Genomic DNA, 24,450 nt, shown 5'->3' with positions numbered 1-24,450 from the left:
ATGTAGAACTGGTAAAAATGTACTCCCATTCTGTGATCTTGCCATTTAGCTTGTTATTCACTGTGCAAAAACTTTTAACTAAGTTTGATGTAATCATGTTTATCAGTTCTTACTTTGATTTGTTATGTTTCTGGATTTTAGTACAGAAAGTTTTGACCTGTGTCCTAGATCTAGGAGTGTCTTTCTTTTAAGAATTATATAATTACATATGCACACACATATTTTAGCTCTCTTTCTCCCTCTCTGTGCACATATATAAGGTCAGTGAAGGGGAAAAATGTCCACAAAGGCAAAGGCATCATAAATTCAAAATAACAGCTATAAAATTGTGAAGGAACCATCATAGAACTCAAGGAATTATGTGATTTCAATAATAAAGAAAGCATTTCCACACCAAAGACAACAGACAGAGATGAAAGCAGAATCAAATTTTATAGCATTTGGGAAAGATGATATAACATTTTAAAGGCTTGTGCGAAGTATGGTTGTAAAAGTTTTGCTGTACAGAGAGGGATTAGGAGTGGAAGTCACATGTAATTCAGCAAATATTCTTATAAACAAAATGCACATTGTATTTTCTGTCATTATCCATTTTGGGAAAAGGGAACTTAAAAATATCCACAATAGGCAAAAAGTCTATTGGGACTGAGATTGGAGATGTGGAAAAGAGGAGAAGAAGGAGACAGGATCTTGGGGAATGTCAGGTAACTAGGTTTTTCTGTATAAAGAGTAGTTTCAGCTACTATCTAAAACACATTATGGCGGTTAAAGGATCACTGAAGATAACTAAAAGAAACCATTAGTGAAGCAATTAAAAACTTGCAGAGATTTATTATGAAAACAGGCACTAGTGTCATATCTCTTCAGAAAATTCACGGACCAAGCCATAAAGTTTAGGAAACTCAAAAAAGGTCAGTGGAGGAGAATGGGAAGAAAAACAATAAGATGCAAAGTTTTCTAACCATATATGAAGAGCCTCATACTTACATCAAGAGAAATGAATTAAATAACTGATATTACTACCTATTGTTTTTTTTGGATTGGCAAATATTCAAAAAGTTGGTAATAGATATCTTTATTAAAAATTGCTCATGAGAATGCAAAGCACTACAACTCCTTATAGGGAGGAATTTGGCAATGTGTAGGAAAATTGTATATATGCTTACCCTTTGACCCAGAAAGTATGTTTATTTCGTGAATATTGGAACTAATATGAAGAAACAGTATTTTCAAGACTATTAGCTATAAATCTGTAATAAAAATGGCTGGAAACAATTCCACATTCCCTGAATAATATATGCGGTGCATTTTAGTTATCAAAATGATTATGAGATGCAACTAATATTGTCATCAAATGATATATAAATATGTATGTATACTTACATTAATGTATATATACGCATAAAAATGTATATGTACTTACATTAGAGTATATTTATGCACACAAAATATAGAAGTATGCATTATTATATGTAATACCATTACTATAATTCCAAGAGGGATGATGAGTATTCCCCTAGGAATGTCAAGAGAAATATTCCAACATGAAAGAAAAAATAACTGCCATAAAAAAGAAATGATTTGAGTTATTTAATATTTTCAATTTCTGATGTTATTCTGGGATTTCTATGTATAAGATGCAGGATGGATATTGTAGTCCTCAATATAGAGATGGGAGAACTGAGGATCAAGAGAGTTTGTAAGTTTATGAAATGTAACACATCAGCAGAACTTACTGGAAACTCAGACCTAACATTTGAGCAGAGCATTCTGTGCTATTCTGTGCTGGCTGTGATGGTTAATCTTGATTTCCTGGTAAGTCGTGTGTGTGTGTGTGTGTGTGTGTGTGTGTGTGTGTGTGTGTATGTGTGTGTTTGTGTGTGTATGTGTGTGTGTTTGTGATGTGCTTCCAGATAGGATAGGATTGTCTTAAAATTATTATCAATCTATTATTATAATTATTATAAACTAATCTTTTATGTTATTATAAATATTCAGTGGCTGTACAGAGAAGTTTAATTCAACATGTCAGTTTATAAATACAATGCATCATGATCAATTCTTGATAGCTGATTGTGCCTTGGTTTTGCTTCAAGTATTTTTGTTTTTATTTTAACAACTATAGCTAAACTGGGAGTCTACCCTAAACAAGGCAACAGGGCAACTCTTGCATAGATGTTAGAAATTATCATCCACATGTATTCCTGTACCAAGTAGCAGTCTATCTTTTATTATTTCATGTTTACTGAAGAAGCATGGATTTTCTGGGATAACAGTATTTAGTAGATAAGAAGTGCAGGTAAAGAACACATCTTGAAGAGAACACAGGCAAGCCATATTTCATGTCAAAATGGAAGTATTTTCATTATTGAGGAATAATATGTCTCATTGATGTGTTATTTTTCAGGGGCCAGATGTTGTTTATTTATTAATTGTGGACAATCTATCAACCCAGCAACATTTTCCTGGAAATTTTTCCCTGTGGCTTTCCAGTTTATGTGAATCACAGAAAAAGACAAATTCCAGCCACAGAAAAAGAATTTGAGTTACACATGCGTACATTTGATCTTTGGAACATTTTCTTCCCTAGGCCATGAGAAGATCAGCAGAGCATAATTCCTCTGTTCTGCTGAATCTTTATTTTCCTAACTGGGACTGGTATGTTGACAATGAGGCTCTAGAGTAGATGACTCTCTACTCGATCTTACAAAAAAGCATATAAAAATCCTTATTATAGGAGTATATTAAATTCTCTGCAATGACTTGAGATTTCTAAGTTATTGATGTCAAAATATGATTGTAGTTTAAATTGTGCTTATCTGTAACAGCTGAAACTGAACTTTAAGGAGTGTATTTACCATCATTTAGTGGATTGCTTATTACCATAAAAGAACATTTTGGACAGGTGCAGGTGGCTCAGTACTGTAATCCTGGCTACTCAGGAGGATCAGCTGTTAAGATCATGGTTCAAAGCCGGCCGAAGCAGGAAAGTCCATGAGACTCATTTCCAATTAAATACTGAAAAAAAGCTGGAAGTGTAACTCTGGATTAAGTGCTAAAGCACCAGCCTTGAGCACAAAAGCTCAGAGACAATGTACAGGCCCTGAGTTCAAGTGTCAGGATCAGCACGCAAAAAAAAAGGGGGAGAGAGAGAAAACACTTTAAAAATGATTGATTTTTAGCAATACAATGCTATAAATATAATAGGCAAGGCTTCTGACCATATTCTTTGAAGAGTCCCAAGCCATTCCTAAATGTTTATGAAGCTATCAGCTTTCACTCTTGTAGAACATATGAAGATGTGGAATTGGTAGACTAGCTAACAGTTCAGAATGATAATAGGTGGGGAATTGTTGGGGACTCTGTTTTGGCCTTGGTGGGGGAAGGGCGCCAAGAGCCAGATGCTGCTCTTCCCCCAGCCCTGGGACAGTGTGGGAGGGAGCCCCTCCCACCTTCCGGCCTCAGCCGGAAAGGAAGCCCCCCGCCCCTGGGGGGCGAACACATGTGTGCCACCATGATGGGGTTGTCCCGTCCACAGAGGAAGTTTCATGACATCAGCTGATGGATATGGTCTTTAGCCAATGACTGGCCCTTTGGCCAGCCCCCTTTCTTTCTCGCCATTACCTCTATATAAGTCCCTTTCCCTATTAAAGATTTTGAGACTCATCCAACCATCACAGTGTCTCCCTGTTATCTTTGTCCTGTGGTCCCTGACACATGGGGAGCCGAAGAAGGGATTTTGGCATCCCACTCCAGCTTAGAGCAGTCTGGTAATGGCTCGGGCATTTCCCTGGGAGATGAAGGGGAAAGGGTCCTCAGAGGCCCGAAAGGTCCTCAGAGGCCCCCAGAAGATTGGGGTAGAAGAGGGTACGGAACCCCCCCGACATAGGGATTCATCAGATCCCTACAGGGAATGTTTGGAAGACAAAGCACATTTCAGTGGAAGCCAAAGATTGGATATAGCCATGCATTAGCAATCACCTATGAAGAGTAGGAAATAACTTCCTGTCAGGGAACTTCATTGCAACTTAAGCACATTTTGAACATGGATGAATAAGGTTTAGTCCAGCAGTGAGAATCAAAGAGAAATGGAAAGATCTTACAGGTTCATGGGTAGGTAGAATCAATATTGTGAAAATGTCCATACTGCCAAAAATGATATACAAATTCAATGCAATTTCCATCACAATCCCAATGACATTCCTTCCTGAGATGGAGAAAGCAATCCAACAATTCATGGGGAACAACAAAAGACCTAGAATAGCCAAAGCAATTCTAGGTGGTATCATAATAGCAGACAGAAAACTACAACAGAGCCATACTTAAAAAGCCAGTTTGGTATTGGCACAAAAATAGACCCGAAGATCAATTGAATAGAGGACCCAGAAATAACTTCATACACTTAGAGTTGTCTGATATTTGATAAAGGAGCAAAATACATGAAAAAAACATAGCCTCTTCAACAGCTGGTGTTGGGAAAAATGCTCATCTATATGCATAAAACTAACAGTGGATCCCTGTTTGTCACCATGCACTAATACCAATCCAAAGTGGACCACGTTGCTCAACTTCAGATCCAGTGCTCTGAAACTACTGCAAGAGAGAGTAAGAGGAACGTTAGATCTTATAAGTATAGGCAGGAACTTCCTGATTAAAGTCCCAGGAGCACATCAGATAGGACAGAGACTAGAGAGTGAGACTGCATTAATATAAAAAGTTTCTGCACAGTTGTTACATTGTCTCTTCTGCCTTGTTCAGCTAATGTTCTAGCAGTTGGGCAATGTTTCCAGCCTGGATTTTTGCAGATTATTATGGAAATGGAGTCCTACAGACTTTTCTTCAGAGATTGACCTTGAATATAAGGGCCTTTAGATCTCAGCCTCCTGAGTAGGATGACAGTTGTGAGTCACTGATACCTGGCTAGGACCTATATTAATACCAGATTTTGTAGCAGTACCCCTAGAGTAATTTCAGTAATTTTATGTGTATCTATTTCCTATTTAAGCATGATTTATAATTTGCTGTGAGAAATTTACTGAAGTTTGCTAATTAATTTGCTAACCAAACCCTTTTTTTGTGTTACTTATTATAGTTTCTCACACAATGTAGTGGTCTCACAATGCTTATTTTCTTAGAAATCATATAACTTATGAAGACTAATACTAAGATAAATATTACATGAATTATAGAAATAAAACTTGAATAATAAGCACTCAGAATCTTCCAGTTTTCCTCTCTATCTTTTAACACACTCAGAGAGAAAAACAAATTTCCTTTTATTTTAATGGCAGTATTAGGATTTGAACTCAGGTGTTTGTATTCACCAGACAAGCACTCTACCATCTAAGCCACATTTTCAGCCTTTTTTACTCTAGACATTTTTCAGATAGTTTCCCACATTGGCTTGGATTTTTATTTATGCTTCCTGTGATGTCTGGGATGAAAATTGTATACCAAATGCCAGGCTTTTACTGTTGAGATGCTGTCCCCTTAAATTTTGTGCCTATGCTGCCCTTGTACTCTGATCCTTCCATTCAGTACTAAGATTGTAGGTTTAAGCCATGAGTACCTGGCAAAATGTTTCTCTGGATAAAGTACTAGGGCATATATAATTTAACATCCTAATATTTCCCTGAATATTTCATCTCAGACTATCCTACTCATATATACCATTCAGCTTTATGGCAACACTTTGGATTGTGGCAAACTAAAATTGTGATAAGCAGCTTAGATGATAACTTAGTACCTAATTTAAATATAATAAAAATTTGCCACACATACAGTTACTTGGCCAAGGGTAGATGGTTGGCAAAAAAAAAATAATTTTGATACCCAGCAACCCCTTTATTTAACCTATATCCTGAAGAAGAGTATTTTTGTCTACACTATTCTGTTTAATGGACTCTCATTGTGAGGATTCACAAAATACTTAATACTCTTTCATTTTATACATTTAATGGACATGTATTTGTATATACTCACAGTATATGAAATCTGTGAACATAATTTGCACTGTAGCTGTATGTGTAATGGGAAGTATTAATGTCAGGAAAATTCTGCAATCTCTTTTTTACTTTATTGATTTTCAAACATGAAGCATTAGAAAATATTATAAATTAAGTATTTAATTGTCATCCAAATTTTCTTTTATCTTAAACACAACAGAAGTCATCTTTTCTTACATTATCTGAAATTCTAGCTCTAGGTTTAAGTGTAACAAATACCTTAGAAAATTAATTTGACCACAGAAATATATAATTCTTTGTGTGTTTGTTTATATTTCTTCTTCTTCATTTTTTGGAAGTTCTAAGGATTGACCCTGCCTACAAAGTGTAGGCAAGCACTCTACCACCAAACACACTTGAGCTATGTTCCAAGATCTTTTGATTTGTTTTGCTTCTGAGATAAGTTCTAAGTTACTACCCAGGCTGACTTTGAACTCATAGTCCTTCTGCATCAAAGTCCCAAGTAGCTGAGAATATAGGCATACAGCAACATATTTGGCTCATTGCTAATGTAATATCATATTAATGTCATACTTATATTCTAAAATTATTTGGAAGAAAGCTTGTGACTCATTTAGAATTAGATGCTTTTTGGTTCTTATGTTAGTTAGCTTTCCTTTATGTCCATACCTTCCTCCCTTCCATTATTTTTCTACTTACAATGGCCTGTTCCTTAGCTTTGTTTTAGCATGAATTGGTGACAGAGAAAAGAGTGGGTCATGACTCACTTCTCATACATTATCTTTATGGCATGGTTTTGCTTAAGACATTTATAATTTTTGAATAACATTAGGTAACAAATAAGTGAAAAATCTCTGGTTGAGGCATTTGATCATCAAACATTGTCTTCACATTGAAACATTGTCTTAACATTCAGATGGTATTTGTTGTTCTTACTGGATACTTTTAAAATAATATTTCAAGGGCCTAATCTTCTCAGCAGTTGACCATTAACCAATAGAAAGTATATAAAATGTCTACAGAGTAGAATAAATTGATTCAAACTTAGATTATGCAGAAAAAACAGCAGATCTTGTTACCTCCTGCGCATCTGTGCTTCAGTTCTTGCACAGGCAAAGCAGTGAAGTTAAAATAGTTTGAAGCAAGACAATCAAAATTGTAGCAAACAAACTGCCTTTTCCAGGTGAACTTTGTCTTCTGTGACAGATGGTCTGGTTGGGTATGTTTTCTGTCCAGAGAAGTGCTATGTTTGAAGAATGAAAGCAACCAGCAAGAGCATTCATTGTACAGAAACAACTTCAAATAACCTATGTGACTGCCAATCTCTGCTGTGTATAATCCTTGAATTTTCACAAACACATACAAGAAGTCTTGTAGGAAGATTAAACATTCAGTTAATGTTTTTTCCAAAGTCATTAAGCACCTAGCATTTAATCTTTTATATATGCAGATTAAAAATTAAGGTTGATTAAGTAACAACAAAGGAAGATTCATTCAGAAAATGTCTGGCATACTCACTGTCTTTAGTGAGATGAATAATTTATTAGAGAGAAAGAATGACTTTATAGGAATAATATTTTCCAAAGCAGGGAGAGTCATGCCATAGTTAATGGTTCACTTTGTTAACCTAGATCTCTACCCAGTCCTCTGATCAGATTTTTTTCCCCTGCTGATAGAGTGTACTCTAACTACGACTACATTGAAAAAAATCTATTATAGAGTCCAGGCTCTAGACATTTGGTGCTACCATTCTCATGTTAAAAGTTTGTTATTCTCATACTTGTCTATTTGAGTCATTCCACACTGACTTCATATATTTCAATTTACATGAGGACCTTGTCATACCAGTTGTTCATTAGGAAGAAAATATGAATTAAACCTCGAAACCAAGCAGGAATCCTTGTTCTTTAATTCATAACACTTACCAAGGTCTATTTTAGACTATCCTCTTAATTTCATTAAGAAAATTTTAAAAATCCAGAATAATGGATGGTGAATGCTTTCATCACCAAGAAATGGTAAATGTGTGAGAAAATAAACATGTTTTATCATACTAAAACATTCTGCAATGTGTCAACATATTAAATGTTCTCTCTGCACCAATTGATATGTACTAATACTATGGTTCTGTGTATCAGTTAAAATTAAAAAAATTGGGCTGGGGATATAGCCTAGTGGCAAGAGTGCCTGCCTCGGATACATGAGGCCCTAGGTTCAATTCCCCAGCACCACATATACAGAAAATGGCCAGAAGCGGCGCTGTGGCTCAAGTGGCAGAGTGCTAGCCTTGAGAGGGAAGAAGCCAGGGACAGTGCTCAGGCCCTGAGTCCAAGGCCCAGGACTGGCCAAAAAAAAAAAAAAAATTTAAAAATTTAAAAATATGTAAAAAATAAAATAAATGGAAGCATGCATGATAGAAGTTTAAAATATATTTACTTAAATTTCTTGAACCTACATTATAAAATTTAAAGTTTAAAATGTAAAGGAATATTGAAATTAAAATTTTAAACGTTTCCTCTACCAATCGTTTTTTTCACAAGTATAAAAATGTATAGCTGTGTCAGTGTTTTCTGTAGAGCTATTTTTAACATTTCAGCTTAGTCAATGAAGCCCTAAAGTCCAACTTAATAATTGTATCTGTACATACAAAACAGAGGAAGTGGGTCCTGGGAGAGGGAAACAAGAATACTTTCTTGGCAAGGAGACGAATTTTATTCAAAAGCACATGTTATCCTCAAAGTGTATTCAATCTGTTAACAAAAAATTCTACTTTGTCTTCACTGCTTCCCATTCCTTTGCTTCCTGGATCAGAAAAAGAAGAATTAAGGCTGCTTGGTCTTCAGGAAATTTTGAGCCTGGAGTCCTCATTTGAAGAAGGAATATAATAGATATTGGATTAACATATCATCCACTTGCTATTATACCTGTACATTCTTTGTTAATATATCATTTTTATTTAAAATCCTGTAGCATCTATCACATGGAAGTTTCTACATTTAATGTTGAATTCCTTCCTCTGTGCTCATTCTAAAAATGCTAAGTGCAAGATGATTTTATATGTGTTCTAACCTGAGCCAAAGTTTCACTATTTATTTCTATTATTTAATTAGTTTTAAGAAATAACCATTTTTTTAGTATAAAGTCAAGCATTTTTCTTTTACTATTCAGCTTATTGTATACTTTTTTCTGGTTTGTCTTGGAATGGAAATACCTGCTAATATAAGCTGTACAAATCATAGCTTTGTGGCATGAAACTAGTTTCTAGTTTTCTGATGCAAGTCCTTTGGAAATTTAAATATATTAATTTAGCTTCTAAATGAAAATTAAACAAAAACACATATAACTTCAGTACAAAGGGTCTTTTTATCTTTCTTTTTGGTGTTTTTCTTTTTTCTAGAAAATCTATAACATAGAGTTGTATTATTTTGAAGAGTTTTGTTGTTTTCAGTCAAAACTGGATTCTCTTTTCTTGAGATTACTTTCCATATTCTACTTGGGGAAAAAGTTTTGAACTAATAGCATTTTCTGTGATGAGCAAATGATTTCTATTCAACATAGACATGTGGCTAATGAGGCCTTAGAATGTTGTTAATGTGGCTGATTTTCTAATTTTATCAAATTTTCACTAAATTAAAATAGCCACACATGGCTAGTGGCTGCCATATTGGACACACAACTTTAGGAATTTGGCTTTTTCATCAAGATCAGAAGGAAGAAAAATGTATCATTCTCATTTGTCCCTACCCCAGCGATAAATCTTTCCCCATAAGCTTTTAGGATAGGGAATAATAATGTTGGTAGATAATTCTTGATGTTGGATAGAAATAAAATCAAAAGAATGTTTCAGCACATGGAGAATTCACATTTAGAAAATAACTCTCTACTCTAGGTACTGTTGGCTCATACCTATATTCCTAGATGATTACAGAAAACCAAGAGGATTAGGTTTAAAGCCAACTTTAGGAAAAAGTTAGTAAGGCTCCCCTAAAATCAAAAACCCAGACTGGAAGCAAAAGTCCTGGCTTTAAACACCCATACGGGATATAGCTATTGGGCTCTTGTGATCCTCTGCTGTGACTTGCCTAAACCTGTGCTAATTATTCCCTATGAGGGAGACTATAGAGCTAGAATATGGAACCAATAGCTATACCCTTATGAACACATAAAATGATGCTAAGTGAAATGAACTCCATGTTATGGAAATGACTGTTACATCACTGTCGTAACTACTTTCAACGTGTTATGTGTAATTGTAGCTTCTATTATTGATGATTTTGTTGTATCCTCTTCCAGTGGTTGTACCTGGACTATCTCTGTATCTTATCTGAGTACATTGGAAATCGTGTATACTGGTATTAGAACTAGGAAACTGAAAGGGAATACCAAAATAGAGAGACAATGAGTAAAAAAGACCAATGACTACAAAAGCAATACTAGCAAAACTGTTTGGTGTACATAAACTGAACTCATGGGGGAGAAAGGGAAAGGGGGAGGGGGAGTGGGGAATGAGGGAGGAGGTAACAAACAGTACAAGAAATGTATCCAATGCCTAATGTATGAAACTGTAACCTCTCTGTACATCAGTTTGACAATAAAAATTTAAAAAATAAACTCATGCAGTTTTATATATGTATGTTTATGTACATGTATATGTATATATACACACATACATATATACAAATGTATATATGTGTGTACATGTATGTGTATATATGTGTGTATACATATATATGTGTGCATATATATATATATATATATATATATATATAAAACACTAGGATCAAATTTTTATTTTCTTGCCAGTGGTAGTCCTTGAACTCAGGGCCTAGGTGCTTTCCCTGAGCCTCTTTGTGGTCAAAGCTAGCACTCTAGCACTTGAGCCATAGAGCCACTTCTGGCTTTTTCTGACTAGTTTATTGGACATAAGATTCTTAAGGACTTTTCTGCATGAGCTGGTTTTGAACCACAATCTTCAGATCTTAGCCTCCTGCATAGCTAGGATTACAGACATGAGCCACCAGCACCTGGCAAATTTGTGTTTTCTTTAAGAGCAGATTTTTTTTTCATTCAAGAAATAGAAGTCTTGTCTTGTTTTTCTTCTATCCTAGGTTTTCATTTTTGCCATTGTACATAAATTTAAAAGATCCATGGCACTTCTGAGATCTCTAAAGAAAAAGAAGAAATTGCTATTGTCATGAAGAATTGGAGAGTCATGCGCATGCATACTTCTCTAATCTCTACCATGATTTTTCTGTTTTAAAATTTTGTTCCAGGAAGCTGAGATCTGAGAATCACTGGTCAAAGCCAACCCAGGCAGAAAAGAGAAATATCCCTTGAGACTCTTTCCTTCAGTTGACCTCTCAAAAGGCAATATTTATACTGTGGCTCAACTGGTAGAACACTAGCCTTGAGCACAAAGAGGCTCGGGGACAACCCCCAGAGGCTTTGAGTTCAAGTCCCACAACTGACACACCTACATACGTGTGTGTGTGTGTGTAATATGTACAGATATATTCCAACATATCCTTATTCAAAACATTGCGGAAAGAAATAGTAAATAGTGAATGATTGTTACATATGGGACTGAGATATTTTTTTCTTTTTTTTATTATTGAACATAAATTTTTTTACAAGGTGTTGTGCATAGAGGGTGCAGTTACATAGTAGGGCAGTGTGTACATTTCTTGTGATATCTTACGACCTATTTTTCTATCCCTTGTCTAGGTCAGGTAGACATATATGCAATATACAATGTATCAAGAACATATACAGTATTCACAGACTTGGTGTCTACTGTCTCTCTGTCTCCCTTTGTTAACAGTCATATATCAAGGAGATCATGCCCCTTTGTTTTCTGTGTTCTAGGCTTGTCTCACTCAACATTATTTGTTCAAGTTCTGACCATTTCCCTGCGAATAACAATATTTCACCATTCCTAATCGCTATGTAGTATTCCATTGTGTATAAGTACCATAATTTTTGGATCCATTCGTCTGAGGAGGGGCATCTGGGTTGTTTCCATATTTTGGCTATTGTGAATTGTGCCGCGGGGGACTGAGATATTAACTGAGCAGAGGTAAGCGCAATACTCTTCCAGATTCCCGTGTAGTCCATTTCCACCCACATCCAGTTGCTACAATAGTTTTCTGGCTCTGGAAAAAGTAAACACATGCAAAAATCATGAACACACACAAGATGCACTAACACACATACACATACACAAGTAGGCATTTTGCCTATAGCCTTCCATATGTCATCTTCATAACCCTCTATAACCTTCCTTATCCTCTTAGCCAAACACAAAATACATTGCACCACACAATATAAAACTATATAAATTTTCCCCTTTAGTAAGTCAAAACTCTTTCCTTGCAAATATAGACTTGCTGAATGATATATGTTCATATAATTACCATATTAAAGTAACTCATAATGAATTATGAATAAGTTTTCTGGCTTAATAATAAGCATAATTGAGAGATTTGGTTATTCAAGAAAGACCTAAATGATGAAATTCTGTGAGGGTAGATTACCTTGAGTAATAGAGATTGCTGTTGGTTACTATTTTCTGAATCAACCTGCTTTCAGGCCTCACTAATTAGTGAAATTTTGTTTTATAATTAAATACCTGAGTTTTTTTTAACATTTTATTTCCTTTGTATTGTCAAGTGATGTACAGAAGGGTTATAGTTACATATGTAATGTAGTGAGTACATTTCGTCAAACTTATTACCTCCTCTCTCATTTTTCTCCCACCTTCCCCCTTCTGCAATCGCCCCCTCTCCCATGAGTTATACAGTTGGTTTACAACATATTGTTTTGTAAGTATTGCTGGCGTATTGGTTCACCTTTTAGCCTGTGTGTCATCATTTTGATGTACCCATTGAATTGTGACTTATTCTTTACTGTTAAAAGACTGTGGTCTCTCAAAACACTAAGTAACCAGTTCTCATTTAGGCTGTACAAAAGCATAATTAGCATTGAAACTAATTTAACTGATAATTGGGAAATAGTGTTTGAAATATGAGCCAAGTACCAATTTCTAAACATTCACAGAAAGGAAACAAAACATTTATTGTCTTACTCCTGCAAGGAACAATATCTATTACATGCATGTGGTCAATCTTATATATACTTGCGAATTCTATGATAAAACCAGAAGAAGGAAAAAAAAGTATTTATTGAATCTTTCATCATTATTCTTTATGTGAACAAAAAGAATCACTGTCCAAAGCAAGTTTTTTTACCTTCATTTTACAAGTAATGATTCTGATGCTTAAAGAAGTGATCCTGATAGATTAATTCCTTGGTCTGTGATGCTGATTGCAAAAATGGACAGAAAACAAATATGTATGCTCTCAAGCAAGCAGGTCACAAAAGAAAAGAGGAAGTTGCTCTGCTTCACCTCCTTGCCTGCCCTATACCCATAGCTTCTTTGAAGGATAGCAATACAATTTTGAGGGATGGGAGTCTCAAAGGAAGAGTATCAGCTTTCTAAACCTGGCAAGATTTTGGCTGAGAATATTTTCATATTTTCCACAAATCCATATGAATGTGAATTTGGTAGTCATGGTAGTCATTTTTTTAGGAGTATGAGAGCCAAGACATAGTGTTACCCACATCAAGTGACTGGGGTGCCAACCCAATGTGTCAGCTCATACATTACTATGAGACAATGTAGAAGATGCCACAGGAAAACCTTTTCATGTTATAGCATCTTAAATCAGCATTTTCAGACATGACTCCACATATGGTTAATAACAGAATTCTAATTGTGAGAGAAACTACCTGGTTGATCCCCTTTCTATAAGCTCTGAGAAGTACAGCAAAAGGAACATCATTTGTTTCTGTTTAAAACAACGCTTTTGAGGGTGGGGGGACCGGTGGAAGATAAATGGAGAAAGGAAGAGTAGGAAAATACATTCATAACATTCAAAGGTGTATAAAAATGGATCCAGGTAACTTGAGTGGTTTGTTAGGGTTGGAAAAATTAGGTTAAAAAGTAATATTGATCAAGATGAATTGTAGCCAAAATGTTCCATATTGAATTAAAACCCTTTTATTCCTCCCTTTATTTATCTTTCTACTTAAAGATAATTTTGAAAATAAACATCCCTTTTCACACTGAACAGTGGTTCAGTTTTTCTGAGGTTAATCCTATTGCATACCTGTTTAGGAGCACAGATTTGAGAAATGTTTTATATCCCAAAGAAAAGAATAACGTAGATGATTTTGTCATCAAAGTAGGATCAGAGGAATATTTCTAGCAGAGCTTGGGTAGTAAGCATTCGTTTGATTGCTGTTTAGTGATACCTTCAACTTATTCCGGGTTCTTATTTTATTCACTAAAGTGAGAGAAGCAGCTGGAATTTTTGTTTATTTTGTAGATGCCCAACCTTCTTAAACAAGAATACCACAGTTAAGCATACATATGTTCTGCCTAGGAAAGAACAAAGTAGATGACTGCAGCTAGGTGGAGAGTACTGTCTCTTTATAAACCTTCGGAGGTGTGATCATGAGACTTGTAGAATTAGGAACTGTACTTGATCAAACAAATATGACTTGGAGATTTTTTTCCATCTGCCAACAAGTGTTTTGTTGACTGTTCTAGACTTTTAAAAGTGCTGTAACTTCAACATTCAGATCTCCTTTTTGTGGGCATGATAAACATTCCTGCTCTATGTAATTTTAACTAGACTGAATGATGCTTACACTTTCCAGATACCAGCTGTTGAAGCCACAACTTTCAAACAATTTTGCAGATCGGCAAACACATTATATTATTGTGTGCTCTGCAGCTGTCTCTCTCGTTAGCCTTGCTTTGCTTTTTGCAGAGTAACTTGTGTACAGTTACAGAAGAGGATTTGTTTTCCTCCAGCACTCTTGGCAATTAGTACTTTCTGAGCTCCAATTTTTCTTCCATGAAATAGGTACCTTGTATTGTGAGCCATTTACAAACCAAGGTAATGACTTTTAAGTTTTTAAATAGTAATTATTGTATAAAGGAAAGAAGAAAAATACTTAGTCCTGGCTTGAAACATTTCAAAATTTTTTGCTCAGCAAAATTTGAGTGCTGTAGTGTTTAAGGTACTCTGTTAACTGTTCTACATCCAATGGCTAAGATAGAAGAGAAGTTAACTGGATAAATAATGAGGCTTGTTGCTTAAAGGAGTGGAAAGCTGTAGAGGTACAACAGTAGGAAACCCAGCTACAGCAAAATATCTAAAGTAAGGATCTTCCAATATAAAAGTCAAGAAAACAAGAAGTAGGGTTTGGAAGGTCATATTAAATAGTTTGGAATAGAATTGAGTTTGGAACAAATGAAAATACTGGGGAGAATTTTCAGCAGGGTAATATCAAGGTTACCTTGATGTTCCTAGGGAAAGATCACTCAGCAGAGCACCAAGAATACATGGATAGAGTCATCAGTTCCAAGAACATCAGCAAGTATAGTACTGCCTAGTTACACAAGAATGTATTAGTAAGACAGTGCCATGGAGATGGCGAGTCTTGGTTATTACACTTTCATGTAGGTCTGCTATCTGATGCATTTATCAAAGGTGCACATTAAAGCCAAACTATATACATTGATCTAAACCTTGGTTTAGGAAATAGAAACTATGCTGGGCACCAGTGGCTCCAACTTGTTATCCTACCAGTCATGAGGCTGAATTGTGAGAATAATGGTTTGAAGCCAGCAGGGCAGGAAAGTCTATGAGACTCTTATCTCCAGTTAACCACCAAAAAAGCTGGAAGGAGAGTTGTGATCCTCTGCTGTGACTAGCCTAAACCTGTGCTAATTATTCCCTATGAGGGAGACCATATAGTCCATGTTTGTTTTAGTCTGGCTCACTTCACTTAGTATAATTTTTTCCAAGTCCTCCCATTTCCTTATGAAAGGGGCAATGTCATTCTTTCTGATAGAGGCATACAATTCCATTGCGTATATGTACCACATTTTCCTGAACCTTTCGTCTACTGAGGGTTCCAAATTCTAGCTATGGCAAATTGTGCTGCAATGAACATTGTGCTGGTGGCTTTAGTGTGTTCTTGTTTGTGGTCATTTGGGTAGATGCCCAAAAGTGGGGCTGCTGGGACATAGGGGAGCTTTATGCTTAGCCTTCTGAGGAATCTCCATACCACTTTCCAGAGTGGCTGAACCAGTTTACATTCCTACCAACAATGAAGTAGGGTTCCCTTTTGGCCACATCCCCTCCAACATTTGTCATTGTTAGTTTTCTTGATATAGGACATTCTTACTGTGGTGAGGTGGAATCTCAGTAAAAGAACTCCTTTTGCAATAGCCTCAAAAAACATAAAATACCTTGGAATAATCTTAATGAAAGAAGTGAAAGACCTCTATGATGAGAACTTTAAAAACATGAAAAACGAAATTAAGGCAGAACTAAGGAAATGAGAAAACCTCCCATGATCCTGGATTGGGAGGATTAATATAATCAAAATGGCAATATTGCCTAAGGCTATCTACAAATTCAATGCAATACCCTTTAATATCCCAACACAATTTTTTTAATGAAATAGAGGAAGCAATCCAGAAATTTACATGGAACAATAAAAGACCCAGAATAGAAAAAACAATCCTAAGCAGAAAGAACAGTGCTGGAGGAATTACAATACCCAACTTCAAGCTGTATTATAAAGCTATAGTAATAAAAACAGCTTGGTATTGGCATCGGAACAGGCCTGAAGACCAGTGGAACAGAATTGAAGACCCAGAAATGAACCCACAGAACTATGCCTACTTAATTTTTGATAAATGAGCTAAAAAAATAGGATGGAAGAAAGACAGCCTCTTTAACAAATGGTGGCAAAGCTGGTTCAACACATGCAACAAACTAAAACTACATCCTTATATATCACCTTGCACCAAAATCAATTCCAAATGGATTAAAGACCTCGAAATCAAAACAGACACCCTGAAAACACTAAAGGAAGGAGTAGGCGAAACACTTGGGCTCCTTGGCACAGGACGGAACTTCCTTAACAAAGACCCAGAAAGGCTACAAATCAAAGAAAGGATGGACAAATGGGACTGCGAGGACATAGCTCGCAAGATAAACAGAAAGCTCACAGATTGGGAAAAGCTCTTTACCAGACATACAACGGACAAAGGCCTCATATCTAAAATATATGCAGAAAAAAATAAAAAAAATAAAATAAAATATATGCAGAACTAAAAATATTACATTACTCCAAAACAAAACCACAAAGAACCAATAGCCCCATCAAAAAGTGGCTAAAGACTTAAAAAGGGACTTCTCTGGTGAGAAAATGAGAATGGCTAAGAGACATATGAAAAAGTGCTCTACATCACTGGCCATAATAGAAATGCAAATCAAAACGACACTTGAGTTCTAGTTTTAAGACTGGCACAAAAGCAAAGACAAAATATAGAAACTAAGTGTCAAGGCAGCGAATCAACGCTGCTGCACGTTTCAAAGCCAGAGACTGGTAAAACGAATCAAAATTCACATCTTTAGAGAAACTTTATCCTTTGTAGCCTCCCTCTATTTTGGAATTGTCTTGTATTTTGTTGTGATCATCATTCAGTTTTAATCACATAGATTTGAGTAAAAGAATAATTTATCTTAAAATAATTAATAGGAGGATAAAACTATGGTCTGGAAGCAGAGAGAAGGGTTTAAAGACAACTCTTTTTACCTCTTTCTACTTGATTTTGAGCAATGTGTTCCTTTAGCTCCAAATGCAGTTTTGTATTCTTTACTAATGTCACTTGTCTTCCTTTCCCAGGGAGGAGGTATTGATTGCTACCTGTGTTCTGAGGAGTGTAAAAACTGTCTAGTGAACTTAATGTCCTTGAAGCTCTCCGGGTAGAGGAGAAATGGGGCAACAGAGGAGAGGAGGCTCAAGTTGCTCTGTAGCTGCAGAAGCAGGATATCCAAACCTTCCTGAGAGATAAGAATAGCTCCTTGGGCATGGGTTTGATTTAAGGAAGTGTCAACACCATAGTTTCAAGCTGACTGCACTATATTTAAAAGTTTTGTTTCATTTCTGAACCAAGGTACTTAACCCTGGAGATTGTCTCCAAATTGTTTAACCACAGTATTTTTTTAAGGCTGGGTTTGTTTGTGGAGAACAGGTCAGTTTTCAGAGCCACACAACATGGGAGAACTTGGTTTTTAGTTCTCATTGGCATCAGAACTAAATGCCTCAGATATGAGGCATTCCTTTTTGATATGTGATAGTAAGATCTTGATTCCGAGGAGATATTTTACATCATTAGCACCTTACTTCAATTTTTCAGAAGAATGTGGGATTCATAAGTCAAACTTTCTCATTACAAGGGCAGTACTAATGCTTGTATAAAACGATATTTGATGTAAGGGACCAAATATACCCCCTTTGGAAACATTAGCACCATAGGAGATAAAGGAAAAAAAACTGTTTAAAAATATTTGTTGATATCAGATAAATTTATTTGGTAGAATTGTAGATACAAGCACACACATCCATATATGTGACAAAGTGTTCTATATCTACAATTAAACATGAGCATTCTTGGCATACAAAATGGTAATTATTTCAGTTGCTTTCTTTCTGGTCACTGTGTTCTTTCAGTTTTGATTTTCTACTCAATGTTTTCTTACCTCTTTTCTTTGCCTAAACTAACTTTCATCTTTGCCTGTATTGAGTCCCCTTATTTAACTTCAGAGAATGCAATGTGTTCAGAAAAGCAAAAACAAAGATATATAACCAAATACTTACTATGAAACAAGTGATTTCCTGGAGAGGAATTTTTGCCAAAACAGATGCAAGATTAATCTACTCTGGCAAGGAAGAGAAATTTTATGCTCACCAGATTTCAGTCAGAAGAACAGTGACAAAGATTAAAATATCATGTATCTATTGTAATTTCATTAGAGATCCTGAGTATTTGGAAAGGAAGATTATATAAGCAAAATACAATGCAAGTAAATAGGAGACATGTATGTTTTAATGTAACTTGTTAATTTTGCAAAAAGAAGCCATTTGCAATTCTTTGATCAGCCATTTAAATATACGATAATTTATTATAATACAATTTAATGATTAATATGCAAGCCGATTAAATAGTGCCATCTATCAAATTTTGCTAAATTATCTCATCATTATTTTGCTATCTTTATGTTTGCTTTTCCTTCAAGATAATTTGCTGTTACCAATGATGTTCTGCCCTTTTGTTTTGTTTGGGGATAGATAATAATATTTCCTATGAGGATGTATTTGGAAATGATAATTTATCAGTAGACTATAAGTCCATCAACATATTTTAAATGTTTGGTTAAAATATTAGTATTGATTTATTTTACATGGACACTTTGACTTTATAGTTGCCTTTTTTGATGTACTTTTTCATGCCTCCCACTAAGCTGTTGCTGTCCATTACATTTGAGTAACAGAACTACAACTGCACAATATAATCAAAATCTTTGTCAAATAACTACAGCCAATACGTTTATTTTCTTTTTAGGAGTTTTCTTTACTTTAAATTTCTACTACATGTGCATATGACAATCAAAAATGTCTAGTTCATATAAGAAAATGAGGGTGTTTGTGGATGTGTTCTATTAAAATTGCGGTACTATTTTACACAGAGAATGGATTTTATGGGAAGAAGTGCACGGTGGGCTTTCTAACTCTTTCACCAAGAACTAGAGGCCTGGATTGCTCCTTATCTTTAACAATAGAAAGTTAAGAAATCACTGTAGGTTTCCAAATTTTTCTTTATAAAATGGTCCACATAGTAGTTCCTACTTGAGAAGTAAGCTATGAGACAAAGTTTGGAAAATTATTTAGCATGGATAAACCTTAAACTGAATAAAGTTCCATTCATAAGTATCATAATTTCTACTAGTCTCTGATTATAAGATTAGTTGTAACAAACAGTACAAGAAATGTATCCAATGCCTAACGTATGTAACCTCTCTGTACATCAGTTTGATAATAAAAATTTGAAAAAAAGAAAAAAGATTAGTTACCAATGACCAAGGCAGGAATTTTTAAACTTCTTAACTAACTTTTTGACAACTAAAATTTATTCTTGTTGGTATAAAAATCGTTCATCTTCATGTTTATGTCATTTCTCCTTAAAATATTGTCACTAAAGGTGACACGCTTACACTATGGTCTTCTGTTTAATGTGCCAGTATCTAACATTCTTTGTTGATCAATAGAAGTAATGGAAATTAATACTCTTTCAACACATTAATCTTTTGGAAGATTTCATTAATGTATTAGTTGGAATCTCTTTAAGAAACTAATGATGTTTGATTTCAAAAGAGAAAGAGATTACCATCTCAGTAGTCTATTTTAAAAACAATTTTAGTGTATAGGAGGCTGCTGATTCTTTAAGTTGAATAATTGAAATATGTTTTTCTTCTCAATTTATTATTATTTTTTTGATGAACAAGTAAGTGCAAGTTAAAGCTGTTTGGTCCTCTATTTAACTTCATAATGCAAAAAGAAGGTCAAAACTATTTGTTGAGTTAACAATGCATTCAGAATTATACAAAAGCAATAAACCAGGTTGCATTGCTTAACTCCGACCTTAACCTGCAATTATTTCTCAATGGTACTCTGCCCTGCTGATGCCTTTGTCAGGTACTTGTGCTTTATCTACAAATTAGCTAATTTTCAAGTTGTGAGGTTAATCTTTATCTATGTTACCTTTAAACTAAATGTTTATCCTTCGCTACAGCACTCCAGTGCTTTAGAAAACACATTTGAAGTGAGCCACTTTGCCTTTGCCTGAGTCTGTTGTGTCATGACCCTTCATTACAGACTCTTCTGAAGATGTGAGGCAGCTTTATATTAAGCAAAGATTATAACAGCAGCCTGCTCAGTGGAAAGCATCATCCCACGATACCTGATCCCTTTGCCACAGGGCACATGCTAGTCATTCAGATCAGAGCCAAGCTGAAGTTGCCACAGTCAAATATTACACTTTGCTCTGCATCTTAGATTCAACACATACCTTTGTGATGTGTCTTTGAAAAGTCCATGCAGACACTCAGAGCATCGTTAGGCAATAATGTACCTTTACCATATACAGCAGTGGTATGTATTGTAGGCTAATTGTTTAATAGGAGAATAATCTACATAATCATTACATAGTGCCAATTTTCTTCAGTTGCTACCTATGGGAGATACACATAAGTCTACTAAAATTTCTTCTTGTGTGTTATTGTTAATTATGTCATTATTTCATTTTGAGAAATGCATGATTTATTTACATTGGATTTATGGAGTTGAAAAATGTCTATTTTCTTTTCAGAACTATTGAAATAGCTCATTTATATAGGAATAAGACAGAAATTTTGATTTTAGAAAAGATTTTGAGGACTCTCATTGGAGTCTGTTGTATGTCTGTTTCTGCCCTACCAGAAACTCACACACTTTGTGTCAGAATCAGAAAACACACTTGGTAATACAGCGCATCAGGCTTTTTATTTATTTGTCTGCTTTCTTTATACAGTACTGCAGAGTGAACCTAAGACCTCACACATGACAGAAAACCACTGCATTACTTGAGATATGACCCTGTGTTTAAGAGAAACTTGTACTACGTTTACAGATATTGGCTTTAATCTCTGCCTCTTCCTCTTAAGTAGCCTGAAAAACAAACATGTACCAGGATGCCCAGCTTAACAGTGTCATTGTGTGAGGTGGTAGGGAGGAGAGTTATGGTTGTGTGGGTGTGGGTGTGTGTACTGGTTCTGCTGCTTGAACTCAAGGCCTGGGGTGCTCCCTGAGCTTTTGTGCTTAAGGATAGCCCTCTATCACTTGAGCCACAGCTTTACTTTCAGCTTTTAGATGGTGAATTGGAGGTAAGAATTTAAGGAAGTTTCCTGTCTAGAGTGGTTTCAAACCACAGACTTAAGATCTCAGATTCTCTAGTAGCAAGGATTACAGGCATGAGCCACTAAGGCCTGGCTTTTAACAGTGTCTGTGAATAACACTAATTTGGAAATAGAATATGTCAATTCAATATGTTTGAAATCTTGTTTGCAAACTGCCTGTGCATATTTTAAATGTATTACTGACCCACAGAGTGACTTGGTAGTCTAAATAACACTAGTTAGACTTCAGCCTCTCTCTTTTTGGATTTACTTCATCCAGCTGTCCATCCATCCATCCATCTATCCTTCCATTCTGCCTGCCTGCCTACAATATCATGTAGTTCTTTTATTTTTCTTAAATTTTTATTGTCAAACTGATATACAGAGTGGTTACAGTTTCATATGTTAGGCATTGGATACATTTCTTTTACTGTTTTTTACCTCCTCCCTCAATCCCCCCCCTTTCCCTTTGCCCCCATGAGTTGTTCAGTAGATTTACACTAAACAGTTTTGCAAGTATTGATTTTGTAATAGTTTGTCTTTTTTACCCTGTGTCTCTCGATTTTGGTATTCCCTTTCAATTTCCTAGTTCTACTACCTGTATACACGGTTTCCAATGTACTCAAATAAGATACAGAGATAGTGCAGGTACAACCACAGAAAGGGCATACAAGAGGATCATCAATAATAGAAGCTACGGTTTCACATCACATGTTGAAAGTAACTACAACAGTGATATAGCAGTTGTTTCCATAACATGGAGTTCATTTCACTTAGCATCATCTTTTGTGTTCAAAAAGGTATAGCTATTAGGCTCTTGTGATCCTCTGCTGTGACTTGCCTAAACCTGTGCTAATTATTCCCTCTGAGGGAGACCATAGAGTCCATGTTTCTTTGGGTCTGGCTTACTTCACTTAGTATAATTTTTTCCAAGTCCTTCCATTTCCTTACAAATGGGGCAATGTCATTCTTTCTGATAGTGGCATAAAATTCCAGTGTGTATATGTACCACATTTTCCTGATCTATTTGTGTTGGGGTCTCTGGTCCCCCGTGCTTCCCTGACCTGCGGGAGAGACAGGGAGGCACACCTTGGCCAGTCGAGCCAAGCAAGGAAAGGGTCGGCAGGCTGCCGGCATCCAGCCCTTTGTCATCAGAGGACAATCAGATGGCCTGGGAGTCAAGGCAGCCCAAGATCTCATTTATTGGGGAAGTACATGCCACTAATATAAGGCAAAGGAACCAATCAGGTCTAAGATCGGCAGGAAGGGGGGCAGAAGAGCGGGAACATCACAGCCCACAGAACTGCCTCCGGGTTATAACCAAAGACACTTAGCAGCTGCATGTTGTTGTTAGGCACCACCAACTTAGTGGCCCCAAGACTGAGAAACAGGCAGGGCTAGCTAGTTGACTTCCAGGTGTGCCCCACACATGCAACTACTGATGGGCATCAGGGTTGGTGCCAAATTCTAGCTATGACAAATTGTGCTGCAATGAACATTGTGCTGGTGGCTTCAGTGTGTTCTTGTTTGTGGTCTTTTGGGTAGATGCCCAAAAGTGGGGCTGCTGGGTCATAGGGGAGCTCTATGTTTAGCCTTCTGTGGAATCTCCATAACACGTTCCAGAGTGGCTGAACCAGTTTCCATTCCCACCAACAATGAAGTAGGGTTCCCTTTTGGCCACATCCCCTCCAACAATTGTTATTATTAGTTTTCTTGATAATGGACATTCTTATTGGAGTGAGATGTAATCTCAATGATGTTTTGATTTGCATTTTTTTTTTATGGCCAGTGATATAGAGCACTTTTTCATATGTCTCTTGGCCATTCACATTTCCTCATCAGAGAAGTCTCTTTTTAAGTCTTTAGCCCACTTTTTGAGGGGGCTATTGGTTCTTTGCGGTTTTGTTTTGGAGGAATGTAATTTTTTTAGTCTGCATATATTTTAGATATGAGGCCTTTGTCCGTTGTATGGCTGGTAAAGATCTTTTCCCAATCTGTGAGCTTTCTGTTTATCTTTCAAGCTATGTCCTTTGTCCTGCAGAAGCTCTGTAGTTTGATGCAGTCCCATTTGTCCATCCTTTCTTTGATTTGTCGCATTTCTGGGTCTTTGTTAAGGAAGTTCCGTCCTGTGCCAAGGAGCCCAAGTGTTTCTCCTACTCCTTCCTTGAGTGTTTTCAGGGTATCTGTTTTAAATTTTGAGGTCTTTAATCCATTTGGAATTGATTTTGTTGCTGGGTGATATATAAGGATGTAGTTTTAGTTTGTTGCATGTGTTGAACCAGAAGTATCAAAACCATTCCCTGCGTTCTCTCAGACCACAATGGAATAAAATTATATCTCAAGTCAAATAGCCAACACAGAAAATCCTACAATAAATGGAGACTAAACAACACCCTGTTGAACCATCAGTGGGTCATTGAAGAAATTAGAACAGAAATTCAAATATTTATGGAATTCAACCAAGATGAGTACACAAAGTATCAGCTCCTTTGGGACACAGCAAAGGCAGTACTCAGAGGGAAATTTATATCTCTGAGTGCCATCACCAACAAACTGGAGAAACAGCAACTCAACAACTTAAGGAAGCACCTTAATCACAAAAGAGAACAACAAGCCAAACCCCA

The 24,450-nt window shown here is 35.9% G+C and overlaps 1 long non-coding RNA gene across 1 annotated transcript; it reads left to right on the top strand.

Moving 5' to 3' along the window:
- Window positions 1-4,090: 4,090 nt before the first annotated feature.
- Window positions 4,091-16,522, top strand: LOC125338608. Its single transcript, XR_007208342.1, has 3 exons — window positions 4,091-4,279; window positions 9,930-9,935; window positions 16,511-16,522. It is a non-coding gene; the product is annotated as an uncharacterized LOC125338608 (long non-coding RNA).
- Window positions 16,523-24,450: the final 7,928 nt, after the last annotated feature.

The sequence above is a fragment of the Perognathus longimembris genome, chromosome 20 (assembly GCF_023159225.1).
Source record: "Perognathus longimembris pacificus isolate PPM17 chromosome 20, ASM2315922v1, whole genome shotgun sequence".
NCBI classification, from domain to species: domain Eukaryota; kingdom Metazoa; phylum Chordata; class Mammalia; order Rodentia; family Heteromyidae; genus Perognathus; species Perognathus longimembris.
The sequence above is the reverse complement of the archived record's forward strand: the minus strand, read 5'-3'. Positions and strand labels throughout refer to the sequence as shown.